The following is a 12,846-nucleotide window of genomic DNA, read 5'->3' on the forward strand; positions in this document are numbered from 1 at the left end:
GTTGGAACAGCTGGCGAAAGGTGTCTGGTGTGTTATGTGACAGAAGAGTCTCTGCTAGGATGAAAGGCAAAGTTTACAAAACAATGGTGAGGCCGGCCATGATGTACGGATGAGAGACGGTGGCACTGAAGAAACAACAGGAAGCAGAAATGGAGGTGGCAGAAATGAAGATGTTGAGGTTCTCGCTCGGAGTGACCAGGTTGGATAGGATTAGAAATGAGCTCATTAGAGGGACAGCCAAAGTTGGATGTTTTGGAGACAAGATTCGAGAGAGCAGACTTCGATGGTTGGACTGGAATCCCCTTGGACCATGATGTTCGCAGATGATATTGTGATATGCAGTGAAAGCAGGGAACAGGCGGAGGAACAGTTAGAAAGTTGGAGGCCCGCACTGGAAAGGAGAGGAATGAAGATAAGACGAAGTAAACAGAAAATATGCGCGTGAATGTGAGGGGCGAAGGAGGAAGAGTGAACCTCCAGGCAGAAGAGATAGTGAGGGTGGACGACTTCAAATACTTGGGGTCAACAATACAGAGCAATGGAGAGTCTGGTAAGGAAATGAAGAAACGGGTCCAAGCGTGGTGGCGTAGTTGGCGGAAGGTGCCTGGTGTTCTATGTGGCAGAAGAGTTGCCGCTGGGATGAAGGGCAAAGTTTATAAAACAGTGGTGAGGCCGGCCACGATGTACGGATTAGAGACGGTGGCACTGAATAAACAACAGGAAGCAGAACTGGAGGTAGCAGAAATGAAGAGACTGAGGTTCTCGCTTGGAGTGAACAGGTTGGATAGGATTAGAAATGAGCTCATTAGAGGGACAACCAAAGTTGGATGTTTTGGACTTAAATGGTTTGGACATATTCAGAGGCGAGAGAGTCAGTAAATTGGTAGAAGGGTGCAGAGGATGGAGCTGCCAGGCAAAAGAGCGAGAGGAAAACCAAAGAGAAGATTGATGGATGCGGTGAGGGAGGACATGATAACAGTGGGTGTTAGAGAGGAAGATGCATGAGATAGGCTTGGGTGGAAAAAGATTGACATGCTGTAGTGACCACTGATGGGACAAGCCTAAAGGAAAAGAAGAAGCGTCACTGCAGGTACGCAGCTCAAAAGTCCCGTGTTATAGCTATTTATTCAGTATCAAAAGCTGTTTACTCAGTACCTCGTCGTGCACTGTACACATCTGTCGAACATAACTGATTTTAGTACAGCATTGTTGCTTTTTGTCAAGCCAAAGGATGGGAAAGCTACAGCCCGTAGCCCACATCCAGCCTGTTGACCATTTCAATCCAGCCCACCAAAGATTAGTACAAAATGGCAAGTGTCATATCAAAGTAACACCCAAGTAAGTACTTCTCCCGCCTATCCACCAATCACCCACAGCTTTTGCCAACAGTTGTGTAATCGTCATCTTTTTTTGCCCTTCATATCAAAATTACAGTGGCGCGAGTAATGGTGTGTGTTAGTATGCCCCCATAATCAAACCCTCACTTACATCTACATTTTCATACAGGCATGCACAAACCCACACCCCTCAGCCAAAAGGTTTTGCCCACCCCGGGTGGGAAGAACATCAGTGCTGCCCACACAGCTCCTGAAAGTATCCCTTGTCTCGCCTCCACTACCGCCAAAACTTTTTCTCCCAACAGCTGCACACCATTATCACCCATCCCAAGCACAACCAATCTTGACACTTTTCACACCAGCATTAGACAATTACAGCAATGTTGAGCGATTTTTTTTTCTCTCCATTTACTTACAATTATTTTGTCCTGTATCAGTTTATAGGCCACAAAATAAATTGCTTCAAATTAACTGAGACAAATGACTATAACGGACGACGACCCTTCCCCCTTATTAGTCAGTTAAATCAAGGTTGCACTCTGTTTGTTGATGAGCTTTTGTGTCTGTGAATAACTGAAGAAAGGTGCAAACAAGTAAGAAGTGGCGTCGATGCTCGGTTGCAGTTTACGTAGAAACCCTTTTCATCAGGAAAATGCACAAAATTGTTTCTGCCAATCTTTGACCTGACAAGTTTGGGGCATTATAATTGGTTTAGAGATAAGGTAAGGTGGGACTTTTGTTTCAAACAAATGTAGCTCACCACACATTGGATGTCCTGTTGGCGATATTTTGTCATAAATTATAGAGTACCTTTTCTGTGAGAGCATTAGAGGTTGCAATTTCCTCTCTTTACAGCTGAATCGATGCGTGCAGCTTCCCATTGTGCGGGTGACACACGACATCAACTGGCTCAAACGTGAGCGTTTTCACTTCCTTGCAATTAGTTTGCAAAGGCCACATTGTTTGACGTCTCAAAAATTGTGTTGTTGTTGAAAAAACAAAAAAAGGATTGGGCATCACGGTGGATCAGATGGTAAAGCGTTGGCCTCATAGTTCTGAGGACCCAGGTTCCATCCCGACCCAGTCTGTGTGGAGTTTGCATGTTCTCCCCGTGCCTGTGGGGATTTCCTCCCACATTCCCAAAAAAAACATGCAACATTAATTGGACACTGTAAATTGCCCCTGGGTGTGGTTGTGAGTGCGGGTGTTTCTCTCGATGTGCCCTGCAATTGGCTGGCAACCAATTCAAGGTGTACTCTGCCTCCATCGAGATAGGCTCCAGCGTTCCCCGCAGCCCTCGTGAGGATAAGCGTCAAAAAGAAAATGGATGAATGGAAAAAAAAAAGATTTCTTACCTGCCAACTCCTCTGAGTTGTAAGGTCCTTAGTGATTTAAAAGATGCACTTTTGGGTAGTAAAAGAAGACACCTTCAAAGTAAATCTTTCAGTATTTATAACTTTTCAAATTGGGTCTATCCTGCACTTGTGAATTTATGTAGCATGTTTTTTCACAGCATTCATTAAAAGGCTGACATGTGGATACATCTGTCATGGTTGGGGTTAATGAAAGTGAGGGAGGCAGGGCAGAGGACCCAAGTGTAGGGAAGTAGCGAGGCAAGGCAGGAGGCCAGGAATCTAAAAAAAAAACCCAGAAAACTAAACAGAGTCCAACACCCAAAAATCAAAGTAACAAAGCAAACTTTAAAGACCAAGAAACTGAAAACAAGACCTGGCACAGCACCATAATGGCAACTGACAAACATGACATCATCGTCCAATGAACCAAAACAAACCAGGGAGTTAAATACGAGTACACAGATTGACGAAACAGCGAGGAACACATGGACAAGGCACAAGTGGCTGGAGGGAGCTGATTGGTCAGAAGGTAAACGTGACCAGGTGGACACAGCTAACAAAATGAGCACACGAGTCACAAAAAACATGGAACCCAGAAAACATGAAACAAAACCAACCCTACCAGAACGGATAACATGACGACGCCACATCCCAGAAACACTCAAGTATTTCGAGAGGAAATACACAAGAACAAAATTTTTGCACAGTCATTACATCAACGTATGCGGGCATAACGCTTGACAGGAAGACAGACATTCACTCTTTTTATTTCAATTATATTATATAATTCTCTTCTATATTCTCACCCTCACTTTCCATCACACATCTCAGGATTATCACCGAACAGCCACAAAAGGTAACAATAAAAGAAATGTTCTAACTCGTCTCCAACTACAGGTACATGGAGGAAAGAAGAGAGATCAGAGGCCACAAGTACATGCTGTTTATCCATATTGTCTAAACTAAACCCGAGGCAAGAGGGAGAACTGTTACATATAAATTGGGAGATTTCTCAAAATCAGGAATTTCTGAAGACCTTGGAGATTGCCCAAAGGCACATGTGTCAAACTCAAGGCCCAGGGACCAGATCCGCCCCACCACATGATTTTATGTGGCCCGCGAAGGCAAATCATGTCATTATCCAAGCCACTTATCCTCACAAGAGTTGCCGAAAGGTGGAGCCTATCCCAGCTAGCTTTGGGCGAAAGCTGGACTACACCCTGAACTGGTCGCCAGTCAGTCGCAGGGCAGATCTCGACACTATCACTGAGGAGGAATCGATCCCATGGTGCCCGCGCCAAAGGCAGGCGTGTGTACCACTACACCATCAGTGACCGAAGGCAAATCATGATAACGTTGAGGTGATATAGCAATGTTTATGTGACCAGACATAAACAAAGGTTGAAAAACCCGTCACCCTTAATTGTTTTTTATTGCAAATCTAGTTGATAAATTTCGTGTGATGAGGCAATTAAACATTTTTAATGGGTTTTCAGTCATAATGACCCTCTGAGGGAAAGCATAATAACTACAATGTGGGACGCGACAAAAATGAGTTTGACACCCCTGTCTTAAGGGCTGGACAAATAGACTTGACTTTAGTTTTTATTGAGGCATATGATAGTGGAGTTAGATGTGTCTGTTTTTATGACCATTACGTAAAACACTTCTATACAATTTGACGGGTGCGATGGTGGAACAAATTATTATATCTAGTAAAGTGAACTAATTAGGACACCACATTAATATAGTTTGCTTCACAGTACTGCATTTTGAGGCTTCAATTTTACGGTGTTGGGTCGGCGTGTTTCCCCTGTGCTTGTGTTGGTTTCCTCCCACATTCCAAAAACATTCTTGGTAGGTTCACCGAAGGGGTGTCAAACTCATTTTTGTCACAGGCCACAGTGTCCTTACGGTTTTGCTCAGAGGGTCGTTATGACTGTGGAACCATAAAAAAAATTTTTCATTGCTTCAGCATATTTAGACATAAAATTTATGAGCTAGTTTTTAAATCCGAAATCAAGGGTAATGGGCTTTTCCACGACTGTGGATGTTTGGCAACATCCTTGCAATATCTCAATGTTATCATTTATGGTTTGACAATTTAGAAATTTTGGTACAGATTTGAACAGGAATCATGGAAGTTGACACATGGTTTGTCTTCGGGGGCCACATAAAATCATGTGGTGGGCTGGATCTGGCCCCCGGGCCTTGAGTTTGACACCTGTGCTCTAAATTGTCCATAGGTGTGAATGCACATGAATTACTGTTTTTCTATAGCAGGGATGGGCAAAGAATGGCTAGGACCCACCGAGCATTCGGTGTACATTTAAGAATCCTGAAATACAGTATTGCTTTTCTTCAGATATGTTTCCTTATATGTTTATTTATAAACTACAAAGGTGTTTACATAAATTATCTCATTTTGACTATAAGTGCACTGCGATTGGCCGGCGACCATTTTAGGGAGCTGGGATGGGCTCACCTAATGAGGACATGAGCTATGGAAAATAAATATACTGTAGCTGTTTAAGAGATTCTTTTTTACTTTCCAGGTTCCACTTCATATCCAACTTTTTTAATGCGACCGCAGCAAGATGTTCTGCTACGCTTATTTAAATAATATTGTCTTGAATCGGGCGGCGTGGTTGTTCAGCTGGAAAGCATTGGCCTCACAGTTCTGAGGTCCCAGGTTCAATCCCGGACCCGCCTGTGTGGAATTTGCATTTTTTTCCCCGTGGCTACGTGGGTTTTTCTCCGGGCACTCCGATTTCCTCGCACTTCCCAAAAACATGCAACATTAATTGGACAATAAATTGAACCTAGGTGTGATTGTGAGTGCGACTGTTTGTCTCAATGTACCCTGAGATTGGCTGGCAACCAGTTCAAGGTGTACCCCGCCTCCTGCCTGTTGACTGCTGGGTTAGGCTCTAGCACTCCCCCGACCCTTGAGAGGATAAGCGTCTAGGAAAATGGATGGATGGATGTCTTGAATCATGACTTATTATTTCCCCAAGTGTTCATATACAGACCTGACAAAGACAACTTAGTCAAAGTAAAACACAATAAAGACAAAGTACTGTACTGTAATGAAATTGTGAGGCATCAGTGAAGTGCATTGTTTCTCAAAGGAAGTAAATGAGTGTCTGGTGATGTTCTTGACGTACGACAGTATATGTTTTTGTGCATGCTCCTTCGTAATGACTTCATGAGGGCTTTTTTTTCAACATACAAAAAAAGATGACTGTTAGCTCGGTACTCAATTATTGCTATCTGTTATGCAAGCACACATGACAACGTACAGTATTAAGGTTTGACGGGTTTATAAGGATCGAACCACGGCCACATTTGATGCAGCATAAAAGTACACGACGTGTCAGGACTTTTACAGCCTCATGTTCATCTTTTTTTCCACGGTGCCATTAGTGGATTCCTTCACAGTGGATATGATCTGTAAATATTCCAGCAACGTGACCATTACCTGTTCATTAACATTATTCCGGGCCTTTAAAAAGCTTTTACAGTTTAATTAGTCGGCCCTGGAAGACATAAAGACTGATTTAAGCATCCAGAGAGAACATCTAAATTTGTGTGTTTTGGATGCAAGCATGGCATCCACATTAGAAGCTGTGAGTGGTCGTGCCGTGCGAGTCAAAGTAATCCATCTTAGTCTGCCTTTAAATCACCTGGAAGTGTAGCCATGGTGTACAACACACTGGACTGGATCGGTGGTGGTGAGACACAGCATTTCTCTTCATTCCTGGCAACGAGAGGTCAACAGTACCTCGAACTGGACACATAAAAGTTTGCCTGGACGTCAGAAGCGACAGCAAAATTATCTAATTTGATCAAAAACTTTAAAGACCTTTTGAGTCTGGCAGATTTGGAATGCCTTATAATAAGGTAAAAGTCAATTTATTGTGATAAAAGGTTAGTTTAATTGAAGCGAATGTAGTTCAGAGGAGAGTTTTGGACGAGAACGCAGACAACAAGCTGATGCAAATCAGAATTTAGAAATTCATGGGAGGGTTCCGAGGCAAAACCCCCTGCCGTCAGCAAAGAATACAAAAGTTCGACTCACGTTTGCCAAACAACATCTTGACAATCCTCCCGACTTTTGGAAAAACATTCTGTGAACTGACGAGTCAGAAATGGGTTACGAAGCTTTGGACTTTATTTTGTCCCTTAGTAAATACAATTGTCATTTGAAAATCGCATTTTATATTTCCTCAAGTTGTCTTTAAGTGATATTAAAAATGGTTTAAGGATGCTAAATTTTTGTGTGTGATTATATGCAAAATAAACCGAAACCGGGGGGAAGAGGGGGCAAATACATTTTCACAGTACTCTCTGTAGAGCAACTGTCTTCCAGAAAAGTACACGCATGAAAAATGTGTAACGGTACCAAGTTCAAGGCAGCAAACCCATGCACACTGGACCTTCGAAACACTATTGCAATATAGCGTAGAGTAGATCCGCGTACATATTGAGCTAAAATGGTTGTGCTGCACTTGTGTCTGGAAAGCAGAGGCACTCTGGTGAGTTATGACCTGTCGCGATCCGCTTCCTGCTTCATTTTAACCCCAAAGCACAGTCCTCGTGCAGAATCTCTGGCAGATTGAAAGCGGTTCTGTGAGTTTTCTCACTGGGCCATAATCTTTTCTTTAATGGATTGAATTCAATCTCAGTGTTGCCATATAATTCTGGCCCCTCATCCACTTAGGCCGTCGAGCAATGAGGTCTGGTTAGGAACGTAACTGATGTCGACATCGGTTGATGTTGGAGTATACGATTAAATGTTTTTTTCTGTCAGAAATAATTGAAATACAAATCTATTTCAGTGTCAAGATGTCGTGATAATAAACCCTATATTACCTATAGAGGCTACGTTTTAAATGATTTTCACATTCTTAACTGTCAAACAAGTAGGGGTGAGAATTTATATGAATTTAGTGATTATGATTCGATTTTCTATTCGGATTTGAATGAAATAAATGTGTTAGCTTGTTTGAACGCTTTAATATCTTCAATTTTGTACAAAAGATACTGGGTATGGGCGGCATGGTGGATCAGCTTGTAAAGCGTTGGCCTCACAGTTCTAAGATCCTGGGTTCAATCCTGGCCTGCCTGTGTGGAGTTTGCATGTTCTCCCCGTGCCTGCGTGGCTTTTCTCCGGGCACTCCGGTTTCCTCCCTCATCCCAAAAACATGTAACAATAATTGGACACTCTAAATTGCTTTTAAGTGTGATTGTGAATGCAGCTGTTTGTCTCGATGTGCCCTGAGATTGGCTGGCAACCAGTTCAGGATCTACCCAGCCTCCTGCCCATTGACAGCTGGGATAGGTTCCAGCACAACTCCCCGTGACCCTTGTGAGGATAAGCGGCAAAGAAAATGGATGTATGGATACTGGGGACAGAATATCCACGATGCCCTTATTATTTGTAACATATCCTTTGGGGAGACAACAACAACAAAAAAGTAGATGGCTGACTTCTACAAGGGTATCTCAAGAGACCAAAACCCATCCATCCATTTCACAAGTTGCTTATCTTCACACAACCATAGACTGCGCAACTAAGAAAAGTCAAAGGAAAGCTTCTGACTTTTGTAATTCCTGGTAGGATATCACTTCTCTTCTAGTCCCAAAAGTACTGCCGTATATGTATCTTCTTCCACTGGATACGTTACCCAACATGTGACACTTTGGCTGCTAATATTTGGGATTATTTACAGTGCTTCACTTGGATCCCCAATTAATTCAGGCGTACAACAAAAAATTGTTAATTTTAAGAAGGAAATATTTGACCCGGCTTTGGGAAACACCATCCACATGATTAAAGCCACTTTGTAAAAAGTGACGTTTCCAGAGACAGTCGAGGGAGCCAAGTGTAGTAAAACACTTCATTTTCCTGTCTTGTGTTTAAATTTCAGTGAGACAAAGCACCAAAGCAAGCTTTTTAAAATCCTTAGTTATCATACAAATGTAAAAAAGGGTGTTATCCAGTATAAAAGGTCAACGTTAAACGACTCAACTTTAACCTCACTAACAAGTAATGTATACTATGGTATGACATCATTTATTGCCTGTCCTCAATATCCATGTAATATACAGAAGCCTGGCGACACGGTGGCTCAGCTGGTAAAGCATTGGCCTCACAGTTCTGACCCGCCTGTGTGGGACTCCGGTTTCCTCCTACATCCCAAAAACATGCAACATTAATTGGACACTCTAAATTGCCCCTAAGTGTGATTGTGAGTGCAACTGTTGTTTGTCTCCATGTGCCCTGCAATTGGCTGGCAACCAGTTCAGTGTGTACGCCGCCTCCTGCCCATTGACAGCTGGGATAGGCTGCAGCGCGACCCACAACCCTCGTGAGGATAAGCGGCTAAGAAAATGGATGGATGGGTAGATACAGAAGGCTACAATTCCAGTACTTTTGTAAGAGGCCACTATCAAAAAAGACTCCAAAATGCCACATATCGCTCCCCTTGTCCTACTTACTTCTCAATGCTGGTGTCCTGTGGCCAAAATTCCTGTGTTGCTCTCGGTGCAGATGCCTTCCTGAGATGGTTTCTCTGTGCACAGGCATAGATCATTTATTTTCTTAGATGTGTGAGTGTATATATATTTGTGCACATGTACTGTATTTATCTTTTTGCATGAGGAGTTAGAGGGGTTTGATTTTATCCACGGAAAGTATTTTGAGATGCATATCGCTGCATGAAAAGTCCTCTGCAAATAAAGTTGGATTTGATCTGACAACTCATTGCTTGTGTTATTTTCTTTGGAGGCACACTTCCTTGACAAATTGCACATCACATTATTTCTACCCACTTTCTAAACCATTGAGTTATGTAGAACCATACATTCATTCATTCATTTTATTTGCTGCTTATCCTCACAAGGGTCACGGAGTGCTTGAGCCTATCTCAGCTATCTTTGGGCAGGAGGTGGGGTACACCCTGGACCAGTTGCCAGCCAAATTGCAGGGCGCACGGAGACAGACAACAGTCGCACTAACAATCACACCTAGGGGCAATTTAGAGTCTCCAATTAATGCGTGTTTTTGGGATGTGGGAGGAAACCGGAGCACCTGGAGAAAAACCACGCAGGTACAGGGAGAACATGCAATCTCCACACAGCCGGGTCCGGGAGTGAACCTGGGACCTCAGAACTGTGGTAACAAAACACCCTAACCAGTTGCTCCACCATGCCGCCCATGTAAAACCATTTTTGGAGTGGCGTGGCTACTCTTCAGTCTTTGTGTTTGAAGCCATTGTCACTCAGAGGCAATTTTGATGAGATCTATAGTAGTCTGTGTGTAAATCTCTATTGAAGGCCAAAATGATATTTATACAGTCTACCGTGCATCCTTCAATGTATCTATGTTAAATGAGTCTCCTTACAGCACGTAACTTTGAATTTACTGTACGTATGTTCTTATTTGCTTCACACTTTTTGAGACTCGTCCTTGATTTTCAAAAATATTCCAAAAAAACGAAAATAAAATAAAAACAAACCAAAAAAAACCTCCAAAGAAAAATCTTGAGAATATCCAAACATTTTCATTAAAAAAAAAAAAAATAAAAATAGAAAGAATACTGTATTGTATGGCTTCAGTGGTATTCGGTTTAAGCGGTCCACTCTTTATGATCATGAAATAGAAAAGCACAAAGTTCAAGCATTTTGAAATATTTTGACCTCTACCGCACAAAGGATGTTTTTGACTGCAGCATGACAGAAATGAAGAGGTTAGGTATTTTCTCGAAGTGCATGTGTTGCAAGCACATGAATCGGCTGACAAGCTGAATGCTGTCATGTGATTTCTGTTTGGCCAAGTTGGATGACGCAGACATAACCTTACCAGTTGGTGAATGGGAGCCTTTGACGGCTCGGCCCAGTCAGTATGCATCAGTAGACTCATTTGCTCAGAGCTTTCCCCTGGGGGCTAGGGTGGGCCTTCTCGTGGAAAACCAAAGGGATTTGCCTCACTATTCTGTTTGCATGTTAGGGCCATTCTGCATGTCAGGTTGTGGCCGAGGAGCAACTCGCTCTCCAACACTTCCAGTAGATTCAAAAATAAACCAATTCACAGTTAATATTACCCCAACTGATTTTGTGGTAGGAATGGTGATTTTGTAATTCGTTGTGTTTACATCTGGCTGGCAAACATTTATTCTGCTTTTAGTAGTCAACCAAAATGCAGTTTTGGTTTTTACCCATTTATATGTCAGATTTACAGACTGTTCCTCTATTCAGCCACCGAGAAGACTCAGGGTCCCAATCGAGGGTTCTTTTCACCGATTTTACTTCTTCTAAGCCTTCATAACTCTTGCACTTGCATGTCAAAGCAAAAATTAATAGCTAATATTTTAAGGCACTACTGTATAGGGTTGGTTCAATGACAAATGAAGCTTCTAAAAAAGTATTTCCTATATAGATGTAATCTGTATTTTTGAGTCCAGAACAATGTTTGAACACGTTTTGTTTATTGAATAACCAGTTTTAACTCATTTTAACAGTATTTTTAACTTCGCACAAAAAAAGGTCAGGTGTCCCAACTAAATATTTACAAAAATATGTATATACATCTAATCACTATTTTAAGATGAATTATTCGGTACCCATCCCTTAGGGTATCTACACACGTAGTTAGGGCAAACTCCAATGCAAATTCGAGGACCCAGCTGCGTGTGCTGAGCTGGCCCATTGTTCCACAGCAATGACGAAAACCACACTGTGTTTCCTGAATCTGACATTCGACTTCCCGATAGACTCTGTGCTCCAGAAAACCTGATTACACCCTACCAGAGAGGCTGAGGGGTGTGATCCCTGTGCAGTTGTAACACACCCTACAGTCATACATCTTGAACAGGGGGACCACCATATTAGTCGCGTCCTCTGTCCTTGACGTCATCGTCACTTCCGCCGTTGAAAACGCGCTGTGCCCGCTACTATGGAAGCTGAAGAACAGAGATATTCAGATTTTTCCGACGCCCCTTCTGACACCGAAGCTCTTTTCAAAAAGTACAACACCACACAACCGAGTGAAGTTACCAGGGCAATATTATACTATTGTTTCGAGCCCTCTGGGCAATATTACATTATTGTTTCGAACCATATTCAGATGATATCCGATCACAGCTAAACCGCATCCCGTCCGATCCACTCCCGGCCGGTGTGGCTTACGACAGAGCCGAGCGGTGCTGATTTAGGCGGGGTGCTCACAGTCGAGCCGGGGCGCTTTATGCGCGCACACGACTGAGTAATGCATTCTCGGCTGGGGTCTTCAGAGCCGCCCCCGTCGCACAGCCTGACGCGCAGCCTTTGCAGAAGCTGTGACCGCTGGACACTGCGCCTCAGCTGAGTTTTGGCGCCTGTGGTGGCATATATAGAGGAGGTGGAGCCTGGCTATGTTGCTTTTAGGGGTATGTTCAAAGTCGCCGCAGTACTCGATGAACACTATCGAGACATTGTTGGCTGGACGACGCGCACATCGACATTTCATACACGGATATTTTGTTACGTTATGAGAGAGACTGATTACGTGGTCCACCCAAAACAATTTTTTTTCTTTTTTTTTTTTTTTTGAACTGCATACACACCTACCTGTTATTTGGAACCCACGAAGCTCTCGTCCTCTGCACCCGTGCAATCCATTTTTCACAACGAACAGGGTCTCTTTCAAACTTATGAAGGGTAATTCCATTCTCCCGAGTGTTCAAATAATGTCCAGCAATGCAATGAGTCGGCATTTGGGCTAACACGAAGGAACAACGAGCTACCTTCCCGGAGGTAAAACTAATGGAAGCAAACGCGTGCACTAGGGGGCGCCTCTGTCCTGTACGTCACTTCCTGCTACTTCTCGAAAACAAATCCCTCGAGAGGATTTTCATGGCGGGAGTTACAAAAAGCTGTATACGTCAAAATCATGTTTTGTGGTGAAAAAACACATGGGATCATATTGGCTGTGGGGTTTTCATTAATAATATACCAAAAATCATCCATTTGACGACACTTGACATTTAAGATGATAGAAATGTGAGAAAATAGCGTAAACCCTCACATGATCTTTTCCAAAGATACATTCGAAATGGTGCTCAACATCGTAAAAGCATCAGCATGGCGTGTCAACCACAAGACAGATGAGC

The sequence above is a fragment of the Syngnathoides biaculeatus genome, chromosome 11 (genome assembly GCF_019802595.1).
Source record: "Syngnathoides biaculeatus isolate LvHL_M chromosome 11, ASM1980259v1, whole genome shotgun sequence".
Lineage (NCBI taxonomy): Eukaryota > Metazoa > Chordata > Actinopteri > Syngnathiformes > Syngnathidae > Syngnathoides > Syngnathoides biaculeatus.